The 23,616-nt window shown below is 52.7% G+C and overlaps 1 protein-coding gene across 6 annotated transcripts in view; it reads right to left on the bottom strand.

The window, feature by feature from the left end:
* Positions 1-23,616, bottom strand: part of PALD1 (phosphatase domain containing paladin 1) — a 90,927-nt gene that overhangs the window by 59,935 nt on the left and 7,376 nt on the right. For 2 of the 6 annotated variants that reach the window (XM_033131098.1, XM_033131097.1), the window contains exon 1: positions 11,373-11,643. The exons of 1 other annotated variant lie outside the window; for it this stretch is intronic. The gene's annotated coding sequence lies outside the window, so the exon portion shown is untranslated. Of the gene's footprint in view, positions 1-11,372; positions 11,661-11,768; positions 11,894-12,534; positions 12,553-23,616 lie in introns of those variants that run through there. 3 more of the 6 variants (XM_033131102.1, XM_033131099.1, XM_033131103.1) reach the window with 3 other exon arrangements.

Raw genomic sequence — 23,616 nt, 5'->3', positions numbered from 1 at the left:
ACTAGAACCGATCGGGAGCTGCTAAGCGGTCAGAAAGAAGAGGGTTATGGAGCTGAGGCATGACATTTTAGACAGGGTGCCCAAGGGAGGCTTCACATCAAAGACCTGAAGGGAGTGACATGGCAAACGTCGTGGCTCTCTGGGGTAATAGCATCCAGGTCAAGGGGACAACCTGTGTACAGGCCCTGATGTGGGCTGTTCCCAGTGCACTGAAGGAGCCATGAGGCAGTTTTTTGGGGCAGAGCAAAGTGAGCAAGGGGATGGCATTACATGGGGGTGTCCTAGAGGCCACGGTAAGGACCATGGCTTCCCCTGTGAGTAAATGGGGAGCCACCGGAGGGCCTGGGGCAGAGAAGGGCCTTGATCTGACTTTTACAAGGTCCCCCTGGCTGCTGTGTTAGAAGCACCTGTTGGGAAATGGGGGCGGAGGCCAACAGACCTGTTAGGAGTCTACTGCACTAGTACAAGTAGGCCTGGGTCAGCGGTGCGGGGAAGGAGAATGGGTTCATCCGAGATCCAGCCACGCTGAGGTGAAGCCAGCAGGACTTAGCATGTCATTTCTGAAGAGGGAGAGAAACAGAGGAACCATGGCTGATGTTTGAGTGTTTGGCCTGAACAACGAGAGAGAAGGGGGTGCCACTATCTGAGATGGGACAGCCTGAGGGGAAAGCAAGTGTGCCGTGAGGACAGCCACGGTCTCTGCTCTGGCTACAGTCTCAGAAGGAAGCAGCAGGCCCTAGAGACCTGCAAAGAACGAGGAATGGGTCCTGAGGCCGTGTGGGTCACTGTGGAAAGTAATGTGAAACACGGAGGGAGGAAGTGGATCCCGAGGGGACATCTGTGTAGCGTGTCTGACCTGCTGCAGACCTCACTGTCCACAGAGCCTGGGTCAGGGCAAGGCTGGCTGCTCACGGGCCCACGGCACGTGGGGAAGCTGGGGAAACTGAGTTCTACAGTGAGCACCTCTTGTTTAGAAGCCAGAAAGGGTCAGGGTGAGCTAAGAGGAAGAGCGGGGAAGCCAGCCAGCTGGCCCATTTGGTTCCTACAGCTGCTACCAACCGCCCCAAACACGGACCATGGAGCGAGGGTCCAGCGTCCCCACCACCCAGGAAGTCTACAGGATCCCAAGAGGCAATGCAGGGCTCTGGGTTTTCCAAAGCTGAGAACGTGACTTAATATAGACTCCATGGATACCTTTGGGGTCTGTGCGCTCTCTCTGTTTTTCAACTGGGATTTAATTCACGTACTATAAAATTCCCCCTTGTAAAGTATATAATTCAGTGGCATTTAGTACATTCACAATGTTATGCAACCATCACACCACTATATAATTGCAGAGCATCAAACCCAAAAAGTTAAACATAGAATTACCGTATGACCCAGCAATTGCACTCCTAGATACATATCCAAGAGAATCGAAAACAACCATCCAAACAAATACTTGTACGCCCATGTTCACAGCAGCACTAGTCACAATAGCCAAAGGGTAGAAACAACCCAAATGTCCATCGACTGATAAAAGGATAAACAAACTGCAGTACATACCCACATGATGGATTATTATTCAGCTATAAAAAGAAATGAAGCACAGGCTACAACATGGATGAACCTTGAGGACATTATTCCAAGTAAAAACATGCCAGACAAAAAAAGTCACGTATTGTATAATTCCATGGAGATGAAATGCCCAGAATAGGCAAACAGGTAAATGCACAGCGGCAGGATGCAGATTAGCGGTTATGAGAAGCGGGGAAGGGCGTCGGGAAGTTGCGGGGAGATCAGGAGTGACTGCTTAAGAGATACAGGGTTTCCTTTTCAGGGGATGAAAATGTTTTGTGTCTTAACATCACTAATCAAAGAAACACAAATCAAAACGACAAAGCGGTACTACCTCACGCCTGTCATGGCTATTAACCAAAAAAAAAGAAAAAAAAGACAACAAGTGTTGGCAAGGATGTAGAGAACCTGGAACGCTTCCACACTGTTGGCAGGAATGTAAAATGGTGCGGCCACTATGGAAAACAGTATGGAGGTTCCTCGAAGCATTTAAAATAGAACGGCCGTGATCCAGCAACCCCAGTGTTGGGTATGTATCTAAAAATATTGAAATCGGGATCTCAAGGAGCTATTAGCACACCTACGTCCACTGCGGCATTGTCCACAGTAGTCAGGAGGTGAAGGCATCCACTGATGGTGAACGGGTGAAAAAAATGTCACCCCCACACACACCCCCACACACACACTGGGATGTTACTCAGTCTTGAGAAAGAAGGAAATTCTGCAATACGCTACCACATGGATGAACCTTGAGGACATCATGCGAAGTGAAATAAGCAGGTCACGGAAAGACAAATACTGCAATATTCCATTTATCTGAGGACTCTGAAGGAGGCACACTCATCTAGACTGACAGCTGGAGTGGGAGTCGCCCGGAGTTGGAGGGAGGGAGAAATGGGGGGTTCGTGTCAACAAGCATCAAGTTTCCGTTCAGCAAGAGGAGTAGGTTCCACGATCTGCTGAACAGCACTGACCCCACAGCCCACAATCAATCGCGTACTGGACAGTCAGAATGTGTTAACAGGGAGATCTCATGGTAAGTGTTACCACGAGGAAGTAAAACTCTTTGTAATGTTTTAGAAGTAGAGAGAGGTGATGGCTGGTTATTCAATATTGTGACTATACTAACTACCGCTGATGGCACACTTTAAAATCGTTAATTTTATGTTATGTGAATTATACCTCAATTAAAAAAAAAAGTAATAAGCACAAACCCTGGGTCATCTGCATGATGCACTGCCATGCAATTTGGGGCTCACGTCTACTCCTGTGTTTACGATCCAATTCCTTCTCCATGAAGGCAAATGACATCATCGCACACAGCACAAGCAAAGGTTGTGGCTCAAACAGAAGAGGCGGTGCGGTGGAGAATGGAGTCACACACAGCCCGTGCAGCCCAGATGTACCCAATTCAAAGGCCAAGGCTCTTAGCAGTCGGGACCATGTTCCCGGCGAAAGCATCTGTGTGAATTGAGCAAAGCCCATCTCTAGGCCAAATCCCTGATTCCCACAAGCAGCGGGTTTAAGAGCTACTAGACGCAGATTTCAGTAATGCCACTATTCTGCCCTTACCTTCAATCAAACTAGCCAGCTTTCCAGGTATCAAGCAGTGCACCACTACAACAGACACTTGGGGGTTACTCAGTGGCAGGCAATTGGGGATTAAATGTGAATAATCAGAATTACCCCCAAACTATCCAACCAGCCCAGTATTATTGTCACTCTGTAGGGCAGGCTCCAGTGACAGAGACATGTTAACAGGCGAGGACAGAGAGCACAGCCCCCTGGCAACCCAGCATTGGCAATTTAGTTGCTATTTACATCCTTCCAATCTATTAACATTATTCATTTGAAATGGGTCGGCTTTCTGGTTTTACTAGTATTTCATGTTTGTTTTATAGTTACGTAAAAACTATGTTAAGTCGAAGGCATTTTATCTGGTTTTGTATTTATACACATTTAAGTTATAGTCCAATAAGAAAACTTAAATAAATGAGGCTTTTTCTTTCCTTTAAAAGGGAGTCCACAAAAAAAAAAAAAAAACCCCACACACTATATGACTCCATGTGTATGAAATGTCCAGAAGAAGCAAATCTATAGAGACAGAAAGCGGGTAAGTGGGCTGGCAGTGGGGAGTGACAACTAACGGGTACAGGGTATCTTTTTGGGTTGATGAAAATGTGGCAAAATTAGATTGTGGTGATAAATGCGCAACTCTGTGAATAGCTGAAAGCTACTGAATTGTACGCTTCACACGGGTGGATTGTATGGCATGTGAATTATAGCTCAATAAACCTATTTCATAAACGGGGAGGGTCAACATATTGCCCAGGTCTGAGCAGCATTAAGCTGGAGAAATCACAGGGAAATCAACAACCCCACCTATTAACAGCTTCCCTCACAGGCCCTCCCCACCCCCCCTACCCCCCCACCCCCCGCCCTTACACCATCCCCAAGGGCTCAGAGAAGGAGGCGACTAGGAAACGCTAAGTCACCAGACAAGCCCATCCTGGATGAGCAGGTGGCTGCCCTGGGACACCCTACACAGGCTTCCCGTTTCCTGGAACTCACTTCATACAACAGTAGTAAGATGACTTGAGTTATTAAACTAGGAGAAAACTTAAAGATGATGAAAACAACCAATGTTAGTTAGTATGCAGGAATCCTGAATCATTTCTACTTTGACGGCCGTGTCAAGGAAAGGAGCACCACGATACGGAGGACTCAGAGCCTCCATGACCCATCTGGCGGGGTCAGGGGACAGCCAGGAGCATGCAAATCTGAGCACAGGAAGCAGCCCCTTCCTCAGGAGGCTGGAGCTATCCCCACCCTCCACCCACACACACGAGGCAAAGCGCGCCCTTCAAGACAGGGTCCTATCAGTGGGACCCCATGCAGCTGCATACAAGTCTGTCTCGGCAAGTGGCAGCTCCACTGGAACAAGAGGTGGCCTCAAGGGTCCGTCCTTTGCCAACCCAACAAATCGCCCCCTCCTTGGGCCTATTCCTTCCAGAGACACTTCACAGACACAGGAAGAGGAAGCCCCTGCTGCTGGCTGCTAGGCAGGAATGGACGTCCAACTCATTTGCCCCCAGGACAGACTGATCCCTTTTATTCCAAAGGCTCCTTCCTCCAGAAACCTGCTCTGAAAGGACCACCCCCAGAAAGCCTTCATTCTGTCTCCCTAAAGCCTCGCTGAGCCCCAGCTTGGGCCAGGGGAAGACAGATGTCCCCCATGTCCTGGCCCTCAGCTCAGGGGGACGGTTCCCAGAAAATGTGCTCAAAACTCCGGTGGCAGTCGCCAGGACCAACGGCCAAGTGAAAAAGCGGGTCCCAGAGCCACGGGCTAAGTGTGATCCCACTCCCAAAATCAAAAATGAAAATCAAAAATGATGATTTTGATATCCCCAAATCAAAAATGACACAAAGTCACAAGGAGACACAGGAAAAAAAGACTAAGAGATACTCAGCAAACACTGACAGTGTTACCTCTGGAGAAGAGAAGAAGTAAGGAGAGGAAAAGGGGACTTTTTACATTTTACTCTTCTCTCTATGAAGCTACTTGAATCTTTCATAAAGATCACTGCTTTATATTACTTTTTAATTGAAAACATTTTCAAAAGCAGGGTGGACGTCTGTCAACTGGGAACTTGATAAATAAGCTCCCTCCACACACTGGAATACTAGTCAGCCCCAAAAAAGGAACGTCCTGCTGAGACACACAGCAACATGGACACATCTCAAGAAATCACAATGAGTAAAGAAGCCAGACATAAGGCTATTATGAATCCATGTATGTGCAAATCTAGAAAAAACAAAACCATAGTGACAGAAAGGAGATAAGTGGGCCTGGGACCAGGGGTGGGAGTGGCGACTGACCACAATGGACCACAAGGAACCTTCTGGGTGATGGAAGCGTTCTCTCACTTGACTGAGGGGGTGGCAGCAAGTCCGAGACACTCACCAACACTCATCCAGCGATACGCTTCGAACTTTAAGGTATACATCCCTCAGTAAAACTTCTTTAAAAAGTAAGGTAGAGGAGAGAATGAAGGAGTAACTACGTAATGGGTTCGGGTTTGCCTTCGGGGTGAGGAAAATGTTTTGGAAGTTGATAGAGTGGCGGTCACGTGACATTGCGAATGTCCTCAATGCCACTGCATTGTGCACTTGAAAATGATTAGTTTTATGTCGAGTGACTACCACCTCAATTAAACAGGAAGGTAAGGAAAAAATTACTATGCCCATTTTGCAGATGAGAAAATTGGGCTCAAAGAAAGCAGCCAACTGTCAGCCCAAGGCTTCCCTACCTGTGTCTCAGCCTGGTGCAGAGCTCAGGAGAGAAGAGACCTGCACCCCACCACCCCAAGGGTTCGGCAACTCTGGGGCCCAATCTCCATAGAGGGCTCAATCTCTGGGGCATTTGGAAACCAGAGCTTCCCAACAGGCCTTAGAGTGAGCCAGCAGAGTAGCACCTGCAGGAAATTCCCAAGTCCATGAGCTCCACTGACAGACAGGGCTGTGTGGGGGCAGGAAGGGAGCGCCCATTAAGAAGGTGGTCAAACTCAGGCTAGCGCACCCCGGGGCAAGGATGTACGTGGGGAGGACCCCCCATCAGGTCCAGGCTAGTGAGGCCTTCTGGGCCCTGCCAACAGGGCCCTGGGACTCTGATGGAGGGCTGCCCTTGGAGCCTTAACGGGTCAGCACCGACCTCAGGGACCCCAGGAGGAAGGACTCAGTCACTACAGGGTAGCAGTCAAGGGGAACATGTCCACCAGCCACTTTGTGACCAGCAGCAGAGGGGTTAACTCTTTCATGGGGTATACAATTCCAGGAAAAGGAAAAGGGGAGGAGAAACTCCCTCTGTGCTTTCTAAACAGAATCTTCAAAACACCCAGTGTCCCTGTCCTCCACTCTGGGGAGGGCCAGAACAGAGGCCACACACCTGCAGGCAGGCAGGCCCTGGGGCTCAGCACGCTGAGGAGGCTGGCAAAGTCCAAGGTCATCTGAGGGCACCCACCCGTCTCCCCCTGCAAGGCCTGACGCAGCCTCTGGGCAGTGGGGCTGTTTCTCACGGGCGGGAAGCCCAGCAGTGGACCCACAGCCCTCCCAGCACCACACCCTCCCTCCTCCTGCAGTTTCCCAAAGCCCTAGCTCCCAGGGAGCCCAGAGGGTCACCAGGGACACACCCAGCTCCCAGATGCTCCCCACTGCCTGCCACAGGCTTGTAGGTAACCCCAAATGCCCCCCTGTCTCTCATAGAGCACCCCACAGCTAAGACCATTTCTTAGGTCCAGGAACTCCATTGTTGGAGAGATTCACTCCCTAGTAAAAGCCTATTAGGTGCTTTCAAAGACTTCAGTTCATTGAAAGGAAATGGAAGAGGACCTATTAACCCATGGGTGTCCTAACTAAGAGCAAAAATAGGCATGTTGGTCTTGGGACAGGAGAAGTCTGGAGCCCCAGCTCAAAAAATGAGGGGCCCGAGGTTGAGCTGGCAGGCATTTATAAGAGGGCAGGGTGGTCTCTGGAGAATGGGGCAACAGAGAATGCGATTCCTAAAAGGAAAGTAATTGACCATGAATTCCAGCTCGCCTCCAACTTGTATCCTAACAGGGAAATCAGAGCTGTATCAGAGCCCAGACAGGGAGGGACAGAAGGTCCCAGCAAGTAGGGTCTTTCCTAACAGGCCAGGAGTGCTGAGGGTGGGACCCCTCCCTGGATCCATTGTATCTGCTCATGTCCTCTAACACACCAAGCTGTCACATCTGTGCACGGGCTGCTCTTTCTGCTTGGGAAGCTGTCACTCACCCACGCAAACTATTAGCCATCTTTCAAAACCCACCTGAAGCATCACCGCATCCCCAGGCCAGCCATTCCCTCCCTCCACCTCCAACCATAGCCAGCGCAGACCCTGGAAAGGTACCAGTGGGGTATGGTGCAAGTATAGCTGTGCCTCTCTCACCGGCAGGGGCCGTCTCACTCACCTCTGGCCCCCTGCCCCTCATAGTGAACCCTGGGCCAGGAACCCGAATCAAAGGCAACCTAGTGCCTTCCCACCATGAGGCCCTGTGCAAGCACCCCGGCTTCTCTGGCCTCACAGGTCTCTCCCTCTGCTGAGAGAATGGCAGTAACAGAAGCACCTAAAGTTTATTGAGCACTTACTGTGAGGCACAAGCTACCACGAGGGCTCTCCATGCACTACCTCCTTTCATCCTTGAGACATTCTTATAAGGGACTAGCATTAACCCAGCTGCACAATGGAATCAGGCACAGAAAGGTTAAGTGACTTGCCCAGGGACACACAGCTAGTGAGGGAGGGAGCGGAAATTCAGACCCTAGTGGTGTAGTTCCAGAGCCAGTGTTCTTTATCAATGCACATCCCCTGGGGGGCTAGGAAGATGATGGGGGGAGGCGGGGCTATTGTCAAGACAAGCTCTGAGTAGAAGAGGAACCTTCTCTCTCCCCAGGTCCCAGCCAAAGACCTAGAAAGACCCAGACCCAGCCTGTTGCTGCTCCCAGGCCCATCCCAATTCTGAGTGCCAGTTACCGAACAAAAGGCCCAGCTGCAAGGGCCTTGGCTCAGGGGCAGGGAGGTGCACGCTGCCCACTGACAGGCAGAGCCATGATTTGGGGCTATTCTTAGCAAACCACTGGCTCCCCTCCCAGAGGCCCCGCAGGCGGCAGGCCCAAGCTTCCTTATGCCCTGCCTGCCATTTCCTGACCCTGCCTGGAGGTCTCACAGGGCTCAGGAGTGGCTGGTGAGCAGGAATGAGGACAAAGCCCTCCAGCTTTCAAAGGAGAGGTGCCTGCCTGCCCAGCCTTCCCAGGACCAGGCACCTGGCTGCTGGAGCCGCTCTGCGGCGTCCTGGCCACAGGTCCTGGCCACAGGCTCGCGATCCAAGCTCCACTGACTGAGTGCTCACTCCGTGCCAGACCCTGGGCCACATGCTTTCCATAGATGATCTGCCACTTAACCCTCACAACACCCCCAAGGGCTAGGGATTACTCGCCCCATTTTAAAGATAAGGAGTTTCATTTTAAATGAATTAGTTAAGACATTAAGTAACTTGCCCACGGTCATCAGTGAGTTGGTGTCAAGCCATATCTAGACTCTGGGCTGGCTCCCAGTCTCCGGGTTCAGCAGAAGTTGGTGACTCACCAGAAGGTGGGAGGCACCCTTCCCTACCCAAGCCCAGGGTTTGGGGGAGGCGCAGTCCACACCAGAACAATGGTCTCAGCAAAAACCCCACAGCATGGATACTTTTTCTCGCTCCCAGGGATGATCCCTTCCCGGCCAGAGACCCTCAGGCTTGAGCTCAGGAGAGTCCTCGACTGGATTCCACCCCCACCCAGGCCACACGGCCTCACTTCAGCAAACTTCTGGTGACTCAGGGAAGGTGAGACTCAAAGGTTCAAGGAGACCCTGCTGGCGCTAAAGGCGTGCACCCAGCCCCGCAACTAGCGAGTAGGGAGGTCAAACAACTCTCAGAGCGAAACAAAGTTCTGAGCTTTTGGGGTCTTCAAACCCCAAAGTGGGGGTCTAGAAAAGAAGCCACACCACAGAGCACCTGCACCGTCACCCCACACAGGACCACTTCCAGGCAGTGCTGTGATATGGAGTCACGGGGATAACTGGGCGTGCACGCCTCAGACTGCATCCTGCATCCCAGTACCACCTCGGCCATGTCCTGGCCTCTGCTGCCAGGTGACTCAGCCGGCGTCTGCGTCCCCGTCCCCGGGGAGCCCACAGCCAACTCCCTGTCTGCCCAGGTCCTCGAGCCCCTTCCATGTGGCTCCATGTCTCGTGCCGGTGAACGGCAGCTCGCATCCATGTCTGTAGCCCATATGTCAGCTCATGTGCACGTCTGCCTCCCACATGGGAAGGTTCCAATGCCTATGAAGGTGTGGATCTGCCTGTGCAGTGTGTGTGGCCCTGTGTGGTCCACAGTTCCGTGTCCACGATGTCTGCCCCACACGGGTCTTGCCCACCTCCATCGCCTTATGTACGTAGCTTCATCCCGTCTCCATCCAGTTCCCGTCTCTGCCCACGCACTGTCACCCTGAGTACGCGTGCGTCTCTGCCCATGCCAGCATCCTCCACCTGGGCCGGGTTGCCCCTGTGTGTGCCCACCTGTTTGGAAGTGAGTGGGAGTGTTCACCTAAGTGCTCACAGTGGGGGCCAAGGGCTGTGGGGTGAGCTCTGCAACTCCTCCTCCCAGAACAGCGCCCAAGGCTATGGACCCAAGTACACTGCCACCTCCACAGTGTGTTCCAGAAAAGCAGAAACCTGCCAGGGACGATGGAGGAGGAGGCAGAGTCCCCAGACACAGCAGCACTTCAGAGGTGAGGTCAGTGCCGCGCCAGGTACCACCCACCTCCAACACCCCAACTCCAACGTCAGCAGCCCTCGCACAGGACAGCATCTGTCTGCACTCACAGGAAACAGTGTCTGGCTGAAGGCCTTCAGCCTCCCACCCTCATTCCCAGCCCCCAGCCATAGAGGCTCTTCAGAAAGGAAGTGAGAACTTCCTCCCTGCTGGCCTCGGAACCTCCTAGAAGGCTGGATCTAGACCCCAAACCTCAGAGGCCCTGCAGCTGGGAGAGTCCTGTGCTCAGTCTGACCCCAGAAATTAAATGGGTTTCTTCAGAAGCTCCCAGCAGGACCAAAAAAAAAACCACCTGGCAGTGGGGCTGGGGGCACATACATACAAGAGAATTTCCTGAGCCCTCCTGCTGCTCCCTGTCCCTGGAGGTGGTCAGAGGGTAATTGGGAAGGATGGACATAGAGCCAGAACATTTTACACGTATTTGCATAATTGCATGAGAACTGGAGCCCAGACCCCTCCCCCATCACAGCCCACATCACTCCATCAGCAATTAATCCTGCGGAGCCTCTTGGCATTTCCACCATTATTACTAGTCCAGGACCGGTATGGAATCCCTGAATCAGCAAACTTTCTGAGTGTTTCTGTCAGTGTTCTAATGGGGCTGAGCCACCAGAAGACAGAACCCTGCAACTCCTCCCACCATTGCCACCCTCCCAGGCAGAGCCCAGTGCCTGGCATTGAGGAGGCGCTCAGTCACTGGGTCTGGTGGCTCTGCATAAAAGCCAAGGGTTTGGTGCCTGGACCTCTGGCTGGGAATGGAAAGAATCCCAGAAGCTTCCTGAAGTCAGCTTTCTTCCACCTCTGACTCCCCAAGACATACGAACATGTTCCAACCATCCTGGTCACTTTAAAGAGCTGGCTGCCGCAGGTATCCCACACACGGCACTCCCTTTCTGACAGGAAAAACCTCTGAAGATGAAAAGGGTGCTCTCCTGGGAGATCCAGGCCTACGGAGGCAGCGGGCCAGAGGGGCCCAGAATCAAAGCTTGTGCGCACTGAGACCCCTGGCCTCTTCCCCTTCTATGGGCCTCAAGCCCCCTAAAGATGAGCCCAAGGGAACCCCAAGTGTGGATCATGAGACAGCTTCCCTGTTGCCAACTGCGCAAGAAGCTGGGCTCAGGGGCCACCAGGCCACTTCTACCTCAGTGCAAGGGAAACCTCGGGGCAGGGGGTAGCACAGAGGGCGACAAACAGAACGACCCAGTAACTGCTCACTGCTCACTACTTGACGTCCCGCTTCTCTCCCAGTCCCCAATCCCGTGCGGGTTTGGGTGGAGGCCCAGAACCTCTCCTCTCCAGGGAGCCCAGGGAGGCAGGCGTGCGCTCCGGGGACGGGGAGAGGGTGGTCGGAGCAGCCCAGGCTGGGGAGGCGGGTGGCAGAGAACTCCCTTCCCTCGCCACCCCCAAATCTGGATGCACAGGTACCTGCCGGCCCGCGGCTCCGGGGGGCATCCGCGCTTCTGCGGCCGGCGCGCTGCGCCCGTATTGCGGGCGCGAAATCAGGCAGCGGCAGGGCGCACCCCGCGCGGGCTCCGGCTCGCTCCTCCCGACTTCCCCAGCCCATCCGTGAGCAGAGGGAGCTCCGGAGGCGAGCAGGCCCGGCCCGACCAAGCGAGGCCACCGGAGCAGAAGCCCGCGCTCGCCAGTGGTGGAAGCTGCGCGCCCCAACCCCAGCGCGCGGCTCGGGTCTCGGCGTCCCGCGCCCCCAACGCCGAGGGGCGGGCCCGGCCGGGCCGCCAATCACCGCTCCCGCCACCCGCCAGCTAGCCCCGGCCCCAGCCACCCCAGGGGCGGGGGGCTCGGATTTAAAGATACACTCACCCTAGCCGCGTCGAGTTAGGCATCCTGAGCCGCGGCTCTCGGGCGGGGAGGGAACGGCTGGCCCCTCCTTCCCCGGCCCAGCTTCCTCCTTCCGCCCGCCCACCCTGCACCGGGAGGAAAAGTTTGGGGCGGGGGAGACTGCCTGGGAAGCCAGTTCCTCTTCCCTTGTCTTTAGTTCGATTAGTTCTGGATGATGCCCAAACCCCACATCCAGCCTCCCCAGCTGGAGAAAGATGCAAATCCTCTCCGCGCCACACCCCCTCCCAGACTCCAGCTCCCTGGGAGATCAGCGGGCCTGGAATTCCCTCGCCCCTCTCTGCTAGTTAAAGCCAGGCCGAGCCTCGGCAGGACCAAGTCGAACTTTGGGGCGCCGGAAAAAGCCTCACAGTGCTGTGCAACCTGAGCTAGGCGACTGCCTTCTCTGGGCCTCAGCTATCCCAGGTGTCAGCGGACGAGCCCTTAAAGAGCAGACTGTCCGCTCAATCGTGGGTTTCTCCCAAGACCTGGACACCCAGGGAAACAAGCCCCTCAACCCCCGCAGGAGAAAAGGGAAGAGCAGGGCAGAAACTTCGGAAGAGGAGGGGGTCCCTCTGTCACCACCCCTTGGCTCCAGTCTGTAACACACACACAGACACAGGCGCCTCCCCCCACCCCAGAGGAACCTACTCCCGCCTCCCGCCCGACTTGGTGCTGGCACTGCGCTGCAGCCCAGCCAGGCCCACCGTGACGCCTCAGCAGCCCACTCCCGCCCTTGGCTCTCACGCACCCGTGGACATCCACGTGCGTACACACGCTACTGCTGCTTCCTCTCCAGGAGACAGGGCTTTGTTGAGGTTGGTGAGTCACTTCCTCTCTCTGCTCCACACTCAGAAATCCTTATTCCTCACCTGTCACTACCTGCCTTGCCCCCTTTCAGGGCTGGAGCAGGTGTCGGTGGAGCCCAGGTATCCTATGATGAGGGCAGCTCAGGTCTCACATCTGTACAAAGTCTGGCCAGAGGGAGCTGGGCTGGGAGCCCCGCATTCAGGCCCGGGAGCCCAGGAATAAACAGACAAGCGGAATGGCTGTCATTTGTGATGCTCCTACCAGGTCTCCAGCACCTGGGTCTCGAGTGCTTCTCCTGGATGATTTTATGAGATAAGTGCTTTTATTATTGCTAGTTTAGTGGCTGAGAAAACTGAGGCCCGGGAAGACGTGCCCTCAGCTCCAGGCCTCTTCCTGCCCTGCCCAAGGAGGAGAAGAGCAGAGAATGTCCAGGAGTGGCCTTGAGAAGCAGATCTGACCTTCAGAGTCCAGCCTTTCACCTAGGCTCAAAGTGGCTCACAGTTTACTGACTGTGTAGCCTGGGGAAAGTGGCATAAACTCTTTGATCCCCAAGTTCCTCATCCGTAAGATGGCCTGTCCTCCTTCCAAGAGTCGTTGAGGAGCCAGGAAGCGGGGCGTATGAGGTACGGCGTAGTGTGCCGTGTCATAGCCTCCATCCTTGGGCACCGTTCCCTTCCTTCCTCTTCTCACCACAACCCCGCCTCCTGTCAGATTCTCCAGCTGATTACCTGCCGTCCTGAGGATGCTGCATTCCAGGATAACGCTGCCTTGCAGCCAGGTCTAAGGCAGGGGTGCCCATGTGCACTAGCACGTGCACGCACACAAACATGCACACATACATGCATCACATATATACACACACGCGCATACACTACTCGCCCTCCCTCACTGTCCAGCAGATGCTGGAGCACGTGGCTGTCTGTCTGTCCAGACTGAGCTCCTGGAGGACAAAATTCCATTCTGAGCTATCTCTGGTTCCCATGCAATGCCTAGCACATCGTTCATTCATCTGTATCCACCATGCAACAGTCGGTGTTCTTGTTCAATCAAGCAGAAAAGCCCAGTGCAGAGATGTCCCCAGGAGAACCAGCAATCACAGCCCTTCTGGCTCCAACAGATAGCCTTGAGGCTCCGCTGGTAGGCCCCAGAAATAGAGGACTGAGGGCTTGGAGGTGTCTCATGGACAAGCCACAGAGGCATCCAGACGAGTGTCCAGCCTCTGCAGCCCACCCCCAGCCCCCGAGGCTCTGCCAAGTCCTGCTCTGAGCAGCAAGCCCTGAGTCCCTGGCTGCCTGCTGGCCATGGGGCCGGGCATGCCCCTGACCACCAGAAAGCCTCTGGACCAGATTTGCCCCACCCTGGGCCTGGGAGGGGGAAAGGGCTGAATACGGAGAGAGAAGAAGGAATGAGCACAGAGCAGCCCTAGGTAGACCCAAGAGAAAGCATTTTCCTCAGCCCCAGGCAGAAGGGAAGAATCAACTGGACCAACTTGCCCTACACAAACTGCTGCAGAAGCTCCCTGAGAAGCTCAGAGCAGAAGCCCGAAAATCCTTGAGAAAGAATCAATGGTCCCAGGACAGAACCTACCCCCACTCAGCCAGCACCGTACCAGCACAACCACCACCCTATTTCCCATATGCACAGGCACCCAACACACCACCGTATTGTTGAAAGAATGCCAGGGTCCCGTGTACACACACGTGTGCTTGTTTGTGCACATATATGTGCTTGTGGTGCTTATGTGTGAACTCACACTTGCAAAGATGTGAATAAGGGTATGCATGTTTGTGCAAGTGTCCAATAGGCGTGAGTGTGGATATACAAGTGAGCATGTGTGTATAGGTGAGTATGGGCAGCACACACACAAAACAACTTACCACAGCCAAAAGCAGGCAAGCTGCTGCTGCAAAGAACAGTAAATGACCCCATTACTCACTCTTCCAGAAGCATCATCTGTGGCCATCCACAGCCCCCGCCACCCAAGCAAGCAAAGTGCTGGTACTCTTGGGAGAGAACTCCCGAGGTCAGTCCCTGCACAGAAACATAAGCTGTGGGAACCCCCAATTCCCTCATGAAAATGCTCAAGCCAAGAATTACTTCCTGACAGGCACAAAAGACTCGTTGGAAGACAGAGGAGCTGGGTTCAAACCAGCAAAGATGAGCCTTGACAAAAGATGAGAAACTGGCCCTACTGCTCTTTTCTGATCCTTGTTCCCCACCAAGCCTGCCACAGGCTGCGGGACACTGGACCTGAGGAAAGGACAGTGTCAGGGCAGGGAGCTGACCTGGCCACGTCATTGCCAAGAACTGGGGCGCATGTTGGCCCTCCAGGGTGGGTGTCTTGAGACCTGAAGTCCTACCCCTGAGCCAGGCAGTCTCTGAGCTTCAGGTTTCCGTGCCTTCTGCCTGAGTCCCAACACAAACCTGTGTCCGTCGGCCCTGGCTGCCTCGGGGTTCTGCCATCTGCCCTTCCAGGCCCACTGTCCCATCTCCAGGACCAGCGTCCCTCATTTATTCAGACTCCTCCCGTGTGCAGTCTGGGCTTCAAAACACGGGCTGTGAGCAGGGTGGACCTGCCTTGGATCTAGCCTCAGCAACCTTACCACTATGTGACCCTACCCTAAGGTCCCCACAATTCTCCAGATCTTGTTTTTCTCATTTGTAAAATGATGTGAAGAGCAGTTCCTGCTCCCCAGGGACTGGCCGGAGGATTAAAGGGGTGTGTGACACTCAGCCAGAGCTCCCTGATATAGCTATTGCTATTGTTACTATTATTGCCGCCTGAGCTTGCACCCTGACCCAGACCTGAACTACCAGAGCAGAAGGGTTCTATGAGGCTTAGTTCAGGTTCCACCTCCTCCAGGCAGTCTTCCCTGCTCACGGGATCTCTGTCTGCTCTGGACTCCTTCCCCTCATCTCTGTGCGGGGCCCGGGGACCTGAGCACCGCTGCCTGACACCAAATACATGTTTAATAATTGGCATCATAATTAAAAGCAGGATTGTTCATTTTATTGGATGTACCCTCCTTTAGTCTAGGTACAAGGATGACACCTCCCACCTCCCAAATTCACACACTGATTCAAATTTTCTTGACTGAGAATCAAAGAGATACATTTTACATGGGACCTCCAGTTTCATAGAGACATGAATATGTGTGTTTCACAAAACAAATGCTTAGCCTTACGGTGTGTAATGCATTCTGACACTTTTCAACCTATCCCATCCTATGTCTTTTTGTTTTGATGATTACAGTGCACAAAACTGATTTTCCCTGTGACCTGCAGTTTGAAAATGCTGCGCAGAGCCACGAAGTGCCCAAAGGCAAGGGGACCTCCCCTCCTGTCCCCAGCAAGACTCCATGCCTGACTCAAGAATGCCAAGGACATGTGGGAGGAGGGCGATTCTGTCTCCCGAACATTCCTCAAGTACTACAGGGAGAGCACGCCATCAGAAGAAAGAAATGGGAGAAGGAATTCATTCAACAATTAGTTCAGTCAGTCAGTCAACAAACATGAACAGAGCAGCTTCACTATTCTGCACCCTGTTCTACGCCCTGAGCAGTGAGTAAAGCAGACAAGGTCCTGCTTCATGGAGCTGACATTTCAGTAGGGCGGGGTGAGGGATATCATAAACAAGGAAACAAAAACAGAAGCAAGGTAGTTCTGATGATTCGTGACATAAAGAAGACAATACAACAGAATGGCAGAGAATGGTACACGATGCAGGGGGCTGCTTAGAAATGATGAAGGTCTGTGAGCCTCTGGTAACTCATCTCGACAAGGGCAACAATGACCCTTCCCAGGGCAGGTGGCTGTGGGGCTTACATGGCGTGATGAATTCAAAGTATGCAGCACCACCCTGTCATAGAGTGGCCTTTCTCGGGATTGTTATTAGATGGACAACTACAATTGAAGGCAGGCCATGGTAAGTTCCACAAAGCATCAGACGGCACTGGGGTTCAGAGGAAGGTGAGGGGACAGTGCTTGCCGTGACACAGGCCCAGGACCCACGCGTGTATTGACTTGTCCCTGTGCACAGTTCTCCTGGCTTGTCCCCCACAGTTCTGCCCCAGCTCTCCCCTCTCACTCCACCCCACAATTCAGCCCAGCACCGTTTCAGCTGTCCCCGCTCTAAAAGCTATGGCACTGAAGAGTTAGCCTTCTTCTAGTGGGGAGTCCCAGACCACACAGGAACAGATAGCGCACGCCCCCACTCAGCGGACTTCACCACTCCAGCCCAGCTCGGTAGACTCCCCGCTGATGAGGCTATGCCCGCCCAGGAACATGAGTGCTGAATCCCAGCCAGACGGCATGAGGGTAGAGCTCCGAAGCCCAGCCCCGGGGAAAAGGTGAGGCGTCCGGGACTGTCCAGCTGAAGCAAAGAAGTCTCTGGGGCAGTACACTGTCTTCCTGTTCCTGCAGGGCTGTCAGGAGGAGAGTGAGGACCGCTGTCTCGGGGAGAGCTGCTTAAGCATCCAATCTCCGAGCAATGTTTTTGGAGCACCTACTATGTGCCTGAACCTTGGCTCAGGGCGCAGAGATGAGCAAGAACTCACCCTGCCCTAGGTGCTCCCAGAGCAGTGGGGAGGCAAACAAGTAAACTGAATGTTTCAGAGCAAAGTGTTTCTTGGAGGGGGAAGGTGGGACCAGAGAGATGGGGAAACAGGAAGCGGGACACTCAGCACGAGTGTTCCAGGTCAGCTCAGGATGAACGCAGATGTCCTGCAAGGGTCCCGCCAACTCTAGGAATGTACAGAGATTTGGTCTCGCTTTGCAGACCTGAGTTTTAATTCAGTTCTGCCACTTATTAGCTGTGTGACCTCAGGCAAGTCTCTGAGCCTCTCTGAGCCTCTGTTTCCACATCTATAAAATGGGGATAGTCATACCTACCTTGACAGTGTTTTGAAATAAAACGAACCAATAAATGTAAAGCCCTTAACAAATAGCTGTCTGAGAGGAAGCTCAATACCTAATAGTTATGGCTACTGTCATCTTCAGAAGATTCCCCCCCAAGGGGTGGTCCCTCCGCCCTCCCCTCCCCCCACCCCTCTCTCCTCTAGCCAGCACTTATACAGTGCCTCCCTAGAGCAGGCAGAGAATCCCCTGCCTTCACTGCTATCAGAAAGGACTTCCAAGTGGCCTTTTCTGCTGCTGTCTCACTGCAGAATCCCAGGCCTGGACATCGGGAATAATGGGGGTGGGGGGACGGCGGCTGAGAAGAGGTCTGCCAAACCTTGCAGCAGGGAGACCATCCATCCCTGAATAAACAGGCTGTCACCCCTTTCCCTCCCACCCTCTCTCTCTTTTAAATAACCCAGATCTGTTGCTCAGTTGTCTCCAAGCAACACCACTCAGACTCCCAAGGATGTCTCATTCTGACAGAGCCGTTTATGAAGATGCTGCAGGGGGGTTGGGGGCGGGGCAGGGGTCAAAGGAGCTACAGAAGCCTGACACAGCTGCTCCGCAGGACCTTCATGTGGCAAGTTCCTGGTCCCCAGGAACAGAGCTCCTGGGCTGACCCCTTACTTGACCAGTGTGTGTGTGGGGGGGTGCTTGATTACCAGAAACATTCCAAGAGAGGCCGAGGCCCCCCAGATTTAGAGGGAAGGTCCCAGACTCCAGGAAGCTTGGGACACACCAAAGCTGGCCAAGGGCCTTGGAAAGATCACTGGCCCAGGCTCAGCCTCCTGAGTTCTCGTCTTGGCGTCAACAGTCACCAGCCACGTTATCTGAGTCGGGTCGCTCACCCTCTCTGAAACTCAAAGAACGTTGGTGCCAGAAGATAGTTTCAGTAAGGGGTGGAAATGGGACACTGTACTCATTGAAGGTATCCATCCAAATGACAAATGCAGAGCCTCTCGGCCTCAGCAATTCCATTTCGAGAAATTTACCCTAGAGAGGTGCTTGCACAGGCACACACTGACACTGCACAGGGTTATACATAGTTTGCCATGATAAGAGACTGGCTCAGTATCCTGATTTATCTGTTATATTTGGTCTCCATCCACAGCTCTTGGCTCAGGGCTCCCAAACCCGGAGGAATTTCCAAAGTGTGAAACAATGGTATCCCTTGTTATGTTAATGACGTGGCTTTTGGACCCCACCCGAGGGTGGGGGCTGGTATCCAATGGGAGCCATGCAAGTGGTAAGGGAGTTGGAACTTTCAATCCCAGCTCTTGATTTCCTGGGAGGAGAGAGGGGCTGGAGGTTGAATCGATAGCCAACGGCTGACTTAGTCAAGCATGATGTGGAATGAAGCCTCCATAAAAACCCAGAAAAGGTCAGCTCCCCCGTCCCTTTCTCTAAGACCCTCCCTTGGATTGTGCCCCAATCCCCCCAATGACGGAAGCCCCTTCATTCTGGATTTCACCCTATGAATCTCTTCATCTGGCTGTTGATTCTTGTGTAAATCAGTAATCGAGTGAGTAAACGGGTTTTCCTGAGTTCTGTGAGCAGTTCTCGCAAATGAATCGAACCCAAGGAGCAGGTGATGGGAACCTCTGATTTGTAGCCAGTTGGTCAGAAGCACATGTAACAACCTGGGCTTGCGACTGGCATCTGAAGTGGAGGACAGTCTTGAGAGACTGAGCCCTTTACCTGTAGAATCTGATCTATATCTGGGTAGATACCGTGTTTTCCCAAAAATAAGACCTAGCCGGACAATCAGCTCTAACACGTCTTTTGGAGCAAAAATTAATGTGAGACCCAGTCTTATTTTACTATAATATAAGACTGGGTCTATAATATATTATAATATAGTATAATATAATATAATATAATATAATATAAATATAATATAATATAAATATAATACTGGGTCTTACATTAGTTTTTGCTCCAAAGGACGCATTGGAGCTGATTATCCGGCTAGGTCCTATTTTCGGGGAAACGCGGTAGTGTCAAAATGGAGTTGAATTATCGGACAGCCTGCTGGCATCCAAGAGTTGCTTGTTGGTGTGAAAATTCCACACACAGGCTGGAATTGGGGCCGGGAGCCCCTTTTCAATTAGATACAACTGAAAGGTCTATCTGCAGAGAAATGATTGGCCTGAAAAGCCATGGAACACCCCGAAACTAGAAATACCATGCAGCTATTTTAAAACACGCAGCGGATGTATGTGGCTGGTGGAAAATGATCTCCAGAGGTGGGAGCAAAGTCCAGAAGTGGAATGGACAAAGATGGTCAGGGCAGTGTTGTTCAGTTGTCTCTGGGGGGATGGAGAGGTCACATGGATTCCAGCCATGGAATCCTGTCCAATAGTTACAGCCAGCAATCCAGAGGCACGCACACAAACGTGGAGTGAGGGTGAAAATACTGTATCCTGGGGTACAAGTAATACATAGAGCTAGATTAGCCATATAATTCCCTTGATGGAAAGTAACAACACTGTACACAGAAAAACACCATAGTTTTTTTTAAGTGAGGGTATGCACATTAGGTAAAACAACATTTATCGAACACACTACCATGGCACCTATGAGCAAAAGGAGTGAGATGAAGGGAAAATAAAACACAGAGAACACCACCAGGAAAAGGCCTCACGCATACTGATGGTAATGACGTGTTGTGGATTAAGGACAATATTTGCTCAACTCTGCAGCTGAGGAAAGACAGAGGGAGGGAGGGAAGGAGTTAGGAGAGGGAACTACAGGACAGAGGCTCTAAGAGTCTAGCACTTTAGAAGCTGTGAAAAGGGCGTATCTATATATTTTACACACACACACACACACACACTCACTCTCACTACACTGAATGTCTCTGAAGGACAGGTAAGAAACGAGTAACTGTAATTGTCTCCAGGGAACTGGGTGGCTGGGGTTCAGCCAGAAGAGAAACTTTTCACTGTATCCCTTCTTGCACGTTTGAATTTTGTCCGTAGACATGTGATCTATATTTAAACAATAAGAAAGGTTAATTCATAGGCTTGTGTACACGTGGTCCACCTCTGGAAGGCCCCAGAAGATGCTGGGAGGCGGGCTTCGCCCTGGGAGGGGAACCGAGGCCAGGGAAGGGAAGCAGACTTGCCTTCCCCTCACTATCTTTTTGTATGGCTGGAATTTTTTGTTTTACCCTGAGCACCTAAGACATATTCTAATAATGACGTCATTTTTCATTTTTTAAAAATATTTTGCCTATGTACAAAAGTAGATTGTAGTAAATTGATTCTATAAAACCTATCATCCAGATGAGATAATTATCAAGATTTTGCCCCACTTGCTTCATCTACCATTATCTTTTTTTTCTTTTAGTTTTCTTGCTGGAGTATTTTAAAACGACCCCCAGACATCAAACCATTTCAACCCTACCTTCATCAGAACACGAGGGACATAACAAGTGCAGTTTAAAGAAACAAAGTCGGCCTGTTCCCAGAAGTAAAAAATTCACCAGCTGACCCATCTCCTTAGTCCTAATGGCCCAGAGCTAGGCTTTCAGAAGGGCCAGACACCACCCCACTCTCCCGTTGCTGTCTTGGAGGCACCCAGCAGTGAGCAGCGGTAGCTCAAAGCCACCGGGAAAGAGCCCAGCTCATTAGCGTCTGTTCGTCTCCAAAACCAACGCAGAAGCATAATGGCACACCACGCATATTCACAGCAACTGGAGGCCACTGAAGCTCTGCTGGCGTGGCAGGCTCTCCAGGCACCCCCACACCCCCAGGCCATCTGAGACAGGCATTCCCTGTCCTGACAGTCAGGCATAAACCTTGCGCTAGCACTGGACAGTTGTCTCCTGGCTTGTCTGTGTGTACGTTTGAATAACCACTTGGAGGGATTCGACTCCAGATCCCCAGCTCCACTCCAGCCCTCTTAGGCCAGAAGCTCCAGGGCTGGATCCTGGGAAAGTCCCCTCGGTGATTCTAAAGCAGCAGCCAGGTGTCTGGTGTTTGGACACCACTGGAGCAAGTGACCCCCAGGTCCTGCTCCAGCTGCAACGGGCCAACTCTTAGCATCCTGCTCTTGTACCAAGATTCTGTCCTGCCCCACCCACCAGCACAGGGTGCATGGTTCCCACCTGCAGCTGGCAGGGGACCAGGTGATGCCAACGCCTCTTAAGGGTGTGCCGGCCAAGGCTCAAAGGAGCACATGCAGCCCCCAAATCCAGGGTGCTTTCTGGGGCAAGAGGCAGCGGATTAAGAGATGGCATGTTGCCCCCTCTCCTGCACAGTCTCCCTCCTACAGGGAAGGAGAGACGCTGAGCGTTTACTCTGTGCCACAGTCCACATGCATTAAGTCACTGGAGCTTCACAACGGCCCCATGAGGCAGGAGGCAGCTTGTCCTCCTTGAGCAGATGAGGAAACTGAGACTCAAGGAGATGAACTAAGCTGCCCCAGGGCACATAGCTGGTGAGGGCAGAGCCGGGAGTCACACCAGAAGCCTGACTTCAAAGCCCTCCCTTCACTACCCACAATACTTGGCTGCCCCGGTGCTCCAGCAACCGAGTGACATCTGCTGTCCCTTCTGGCCTGCCCCCCAAGTGGTCAGCAAGGCTCTGCTGGGGATAACCGAGTGCCCCTTGGTCAGTGCAGGTGCCACTTGATGCCATGCGTCAATTCTGATCCTCTGGAAAGCAGACATCAAGGCAAAGTTGGCAGCACAAGAGGTGTATTAGAGGAAATGCCTGTGAAAGGCGAGAGATGACGGGGCAGGAGTAAGTGGGGAGAGCCTTCACACCATGAATAGGTCTTACACCTACGAAAGGACGGGGGACGGAAGGAGGGTTGGGAGAAAGAGCCCCAGACCCAGCACAGTCCTGAGAACATCTCAGCCAGGCCGAGGGGAAGACCTGAGCAAAGACTGCCCATTAGAGGATCTTGCATCTGACAAACAGGGCCTGGCTCTAGTACCTCTGCTGGGCTCAGCCACTGGCCACGAGCAGCCCAGGGAGATGCTGGCATCTGTGACTGCAGCCGTGGATCCGGAAGATACAGCAGCTGGGGCAGCCAGCTAACTGCATCCTGCAGCAAGTTCGCTGGAAGGGAGCTCAGCAGCAACCCTCAAGGCTGCCACCCCTGGCATGACCCATTGGTTTGCTTGTCCCCTCTGTTACTAGGCAATGAGCTCCCAGACCCCAGAGCAATGTACTCTGTTCATCTCTGTGTTCCTGCCCAGGGCGTGGCATATACTTGAAGCTTAATAAATGCTTGTATAATTAGCCAGGCCAAACCTCTAACCACCACAGGGAAGCCGCTTCCACCATAAGAGGTGGTCTTGGGCAAAGGAAACAAGGAAGAAATTCAAGTCCTCCGTACCTACTATATGCCAAGCTTGAAGCCAAGGTCTGCAACCTTTGGGTTGCAAAGGATTCTCTCAAAATCGTCATGTTGGCTATCATCAGCCGACCTGAGAAGTTGGTGCCACTGCCACCTCCCAAAGCACTGAGGCTCAGAGTGGTGACGCCATTCATTTGAGGATGGTTCTCCTGATGCCAAATCCTGCTGTGCTCTGTCCACTACTTCAGGTCCTCAAGAAGCCCCGGGCAGGGGCTCCTCTTAGGGCAAAGACAGGGAGGAGGCTCCTCACTCCACCCTGGAGAAAAGAAGCGTCCCAAAAACCTTTCCTGGTACCCCAAACTTGGCCTTTTTCCTGGCAAGATAGTCAGGCAACCCCTCTAACTGAGCAGGAAGCCAAGGCACTAGGCTTGATAAGAACCAAGTGGGTAGACAGGGCCCCTGGCTAGGCCTCGAGCGACCCAAGCCTTAATCTAGTTTTGCCCTGACCATGTCCACCTTGGGCAAGTCAAGGAACCTCTTTGGGCCTCAGTCTCGTCATCTGTAAAATGGGTGAGTAAATTCCTGCATATAAACACAAGGTACTCTTCCTAGACCCCATCTGTGGTGGGTAGGTGGCCAAAGTGCACATTTGGTGGCAGGTGACAAACTTCAGACAACTCTGGGGCACTGTCAGAATGAGTCCCCTGGTTCTCTTCCATGGAATATCAGGGCGGAAGGGCTCTTCGTGAGGATTTAACCAAGAAGCTCCCCACAGTACTTCTGTCCTTTATGGGGTGCTTTTTAAGTGCTAGGT

This window comes from Rhinolophus ferrumequinum, chromosome 16, assembly GCF_004115265.2.
Source record: "Rhinolophus ferrumequinum isolate MPI-CBG mRhiFer1 chromosome 16, mRhiFer1_v1.p, whole genome shotgun sequence".
Taxonomy (NCBI): domain Eukaryota; kingdom Metazoa; phylum Chordata; class Mammalia; order Chiroptera; family Rhinolophidae; genus Rhinolophus; species Rhinolophus ferrumequinum.
This window is presented reverse-complemented; position numbering and strand designations above follow the sequence as displayed.